The following is a 4,574-nucleotide window of genomic DNA, read 5'->3' as shown; positions in this document are numbered from 1 at the left end:
GATGGCAGCCCACCAGGCTCCCCCGTCCCTGGGATTCTCCAGGCAAGAACACTGGAGTAGGTTGCCATTTCCTTCTCCAATGCATGAAAATGAAAAGTGAAAGTGAAGACACTCAGTTGTGTCTGACTCTTAGTGTCCCCATGGACTGCAGCCTACCAGGCTCCTCTGTTCATGGGATTTTCCAGGCAAGAGTACTGGAGTGGGGTGCCATTGCCTTCTCCAGGGGACCCTTGTTAAAGTCTATTAAATTTGTTACAATATTGCTTCTGTTTTTTATGCTTTGGGTTTTTGGCCTTGAGGCATTTGGGATCTTAGTTCCCCTGGCCAAGGATTGAACCCACACCCCCTGCATCGGAAGGCAAAGTCTTAACCACTGGATAGCTAGGGAAGTCCCTATTAAGTTGTTTATAATATTAATTACCATATATCTCTGTTATATTAGTGTATAGCAATTAACATTAAAATTTTCTCTGAGTTTTCTTGGTAGAAAGGAAAAACATGATATATGTATATACAGGTGTATATATATAGACAGCTATAGGGAGAGGGAGTAAAGTCCATGTTAATAAAATATGTATATTCTTACACATTTAAACACATTTAATATGGTAAATTTGATGAGGATTTTTTCACTAACTTAAAAAGTCAGATTGTAATGAAATGAAAAATAGTTGAAATCACTATAATTCAATACCATAGTGTTTGAAGAGTAGATTATTTAAAGTACTGAGTCATATCCCACCCCACCTCTGCCCTCTTCATGGATAGGTCTTAAATGCTGATCTGAAGATGATCTCAGCCATTTGTAGAAAAGCTTATTGGTCAAAAGGCCCCAAACATGTGCATGCATGTGTGTGCTAAGCTGCTTCAGCTGTGTCTGACTCTGTGTGACCCTATGGACAGTAGCCCGCCAGGCTCCTCAGTCCATGGGATTCTCCGGGCAAGGTGGGTTGCCATGCCCTCCTCCAGGGGATCTTTCTGACCCAGGGATTGAACCCATATGTCTCTTGCATTGACGATGGCATTTTTTTTTAACCTCTAGCACCTCCTGGGAAGTCCCAAATATACGCATACAGTATATTTCATATTTCTATTCCATTTTTAATGTTGTCATTTTTATTTCCGCCTCTAGATTCTGAGCTCCTTCTGAGTGGAGACCCCTCTTCTGGTTCTCTCGTATCTTTTCAGGGAATTGGTCAGGGTCAGGCCCATTATATGCTCACTAATTAGTGGCGGACAATCAAAAGTGCTCTGAGGCCCCGAGAGGAGGCGCCCATGAGTAAACAGAGGAAAAATGAAGATAGAGATGCCTGGCAGGAGAGGCCAACTATGCCGGATGGGAACTGGCCCTGCAGCCTCATCATCTGCTCCTAGGGCTTCTTATTCAGGCTCCAGTAGCCTCAGATGTGCAGATTAGAGCGCTTAATGCTGTTGTCCCTTCCTTTCACTGTGAATGGAATGGGGACACTTGCTGGGGCCACAAGGCATCAGTGATCTGTCATGACTCCAGGCTGGGGTGGATGTTTTTTTTTTTTTTTTGAACGAACAGACTGGCTGTCTCCTGAGATCTGACCGTGACTAGAACTTGGAGGAGATTCAGCTGGCTTTGGTTCAAACCAGACGAACTAAAACAATACCAGCAGTAAGGGAAGGAGTCTAGACCTCGCAAGAAATGCTCCTTCACCTTCAGCCTGAAGTCTGTAAATTCTTAGCGTGAGCCTTCTAGCAGCCCGAGTGTCCTTCTGTATTCCCCCCAACTCACCCCGCACAGAACCACAAATGAAGAGCTTGCGTGGAGATGGATAATGGTTGAAGATTTCTCAGTAGTATTAAGTGATATTGCACCCATGTCAACGTGTCATAGGTAGAAACAATAGAAGCTTGTTCACAATATAGAGGATTTTTAGTTGTAGAACATTAGAGAACTCCTTGGAAAACTCCCAACACTGCTGTTTACTGGGTGTTGACCAGGCCCAGATTGTTTAAGGCCCATCTAATTTTCCCAACTCATTTGGGTGGAAAAGATAATGTCTCTAAGAGTCCGACTGTTTGTGACCCTGTGGACTGTAAACTGTCAGGCTCCTCTGTCCAGGCAAGAATACTGGAGTGGGTAGCCATTCTCTTCTCCAGGGGATCTTCCTGCCCCAGGAATCAAACCTGGGTCTCTTGCACTGCAGACAGATTCTTCCTGTCTGGGAAGCCCAAGAGGGACCTAGAATGGAGTGGAGAAGTGGCAAGGATGTCCATGTTTGTTAATGCTTTGGAAGCAGGCGGTCTGCTGAGTCTAGCAGCAGCTCAGCGTGGTTCTCTGGACCCGGTGTCCAATCCTTTGTGCGCTCTCCAGGCCTCTTTTGGGTCAGGGTGTGAGCAGTAGTCTGAAGCAAAGCAGCTAGCTAATTCCATGGCTTCTGCATCTCTTTCTGTCTCTGTCTGCCTCTATTACTGCCTCTGCCTCTCTCAAACACACACTGACATTTGTATGAGGGAGGGCAAAATGGAACATAGAATGTGGTTTAACTTTCAGAAGTTTAAATGAGAAGCTCTTTGTTAGTGAAAAGCAAGCAAAACAAACTGGCCGCGGGGTCAGCATGCTCTGGAATGCAGAATTGTTTGTCGCCAGTCAAACAGCCGCCTGATGCTGGGTTTACATAAAGTTTCAGCAAACCGAAACAATGAGAGCATTTACCATTAACTCAAGGCCTGAGCCATAAAATCAGAATGGAGAAAGATGAGGGTCATAACTCTGCTCTTTAAGGCCCTCAGCAAATAGTTCTGCCCAGGGCAAAGTAGCTCCTTAGACCAAATGGTCCAAATTTATTAAACACCTAGTCTTTTGCCCAAGACTCTGGATAGGAAGATGGAAGACCCCAGTCCCTTCATAGGGGCAGGGCCGCGCCGACACCTAGCTGGCAGACAGAGAACCAAATAATGGTGAGGTGACACTGGGAAAGTGAGTTTCATTTTAGACAAAACTCCCTATGTGGGAAGAACAGAAGGGAGAGCCCAAGTTCTCACAGGTCAGAAAAGGCCCAGAGAGATAGCATTTGAATTGAAACCAGCAGGAAGAGTAGAAGATTCTCGGTTCTGCCTGGAGGTGTGATGGGGTAGGAGCCGAGGTACATGCTAGAGAGAAGGTTAAACAACTGCAAGGCATGAGGAGCCTGGATTATTCCAGAAATTGCCAAGAATAACTTAGTGTTGTCCAATGTGAGGAGTGTCAGGAGAAGGGGTGAGGAGGGTGGCAGTCAGGTTAAGAAGGGTCTTCTGCGCATGTGAGGCCAGGTGCTGTGCAGGGAGGGACGCCGGGGACATCTTTTGAGCTGGCTTGGCCACATTTGCTTATTGGCCTTGGCCCTGAGGAGTACAGGTGGGAGGAGGTGGCTGGAGGGATGAAGTGGTCCTATGAGGGGAGGGGAGGGCACTTCTGTGGTGATTGTTCTGAATGGACACACTGAGGAGTCGCCAGGCCCAGGTAAACTGAGACCCACACAGATGGTGGCGGGGTTCATGAGGGGGATGGTGGGATGGCAGGAGTGGGCTGGATGGTCAGCTCCAGGCAAACTCCAGGGCTCAGGAATGGCTCTGGGGGGCTCCAGGGTCTCACCTGCCTTTTGAGGGCCATTCTCAATGCTGAGACATAGCATCACTACCGACCTGGATTTGTGTCAGCTCCGAGGAGTGCCTCTGAGGTCCTGCTTCGCTGCAAGCGTCTAGAGCACAGCAGTGGGTCTTAATTAATACTTGGTGATTGAACTGAGTTGATGATATTGGTACTAATAGAGGAGCTGGGGTGCAGCCCTGGCACCGTCACACAAAACTCCATCCAGGTGGTGAGAGAAGCAATTAACGAAAGAAACAAAATGCATAGAAAGCTAGATGGTGAAATATACCGTAAGGAAACAATAAGGCAGAGAGTGTGGTTTGCGATTTTAAATAAGATGAGCAAAGACCTGGAGGTGGGGAGTACCCCTTGGGATCTGTGGGAGATAAGCATTCCAGGAAGAGGAGAGAGGGCCAGTGGAGGGCCAGTGTGTGGACTGGGTGTGTGCTTGGTTTGTTGGGAAGCCCCAGGGAGGCCAGCATGGCCGCAGCGAGGTCTGCGAGGTGGAGAAGAGGGGTGAGGCTGGCGTGTGCTGGGCGGGGCTGCCACTGCCCTTACTCCGAGCGAGGTGGGAAGTCCCGCGGATTCTCCTGTGCTGTGTCCCTTTCTGCCGTCCTGCCCCTTCCCCTCACGATCACCTCTCGCCAGTGCACGTTTTATAGACAGCTGGCGCAGACACAGGCAGGAGCCAACGCCGCTGAAAGGAGAGGCAGGAGGACGGCTCTAGTTTAAGGGCCCGAAGAGCTACAGTAATCGAACACCGTGCTTTAATTCTTAGGGTAAGGAGGGCGATTGCAGTGTGGACTAGTGTCAGGCGATATTAGTTGCTCTTGATTTGCTTAGGTGTGATTTTTCTACTAAGGTTTCAGAGGAGAATGTCTTCATTCTGAAAAGACACATACTGAACTATTTAGGGGCGCAGTGTCTTCGATAACAGCAACTTACTTTCAAATGGCTCAGCATACACTCACAT

The sequence above is a fragment of the Capricornis sumatraensis genome, chromosome 18, assembly GCF_032405125.1.
Source record: "Capricornis sumatraensis isolate serow.1 chromosome 18, serow.2, whole genome shotgun sequence".
NCBI lineage: Eukaryota > Metazoa > Chordata > Mammalia > Artiodactyla > Bovidae > Capricornis > Capricornis sumatraensis.
This window is presented reverse-complemented; position numbering follows the sequence as displayed.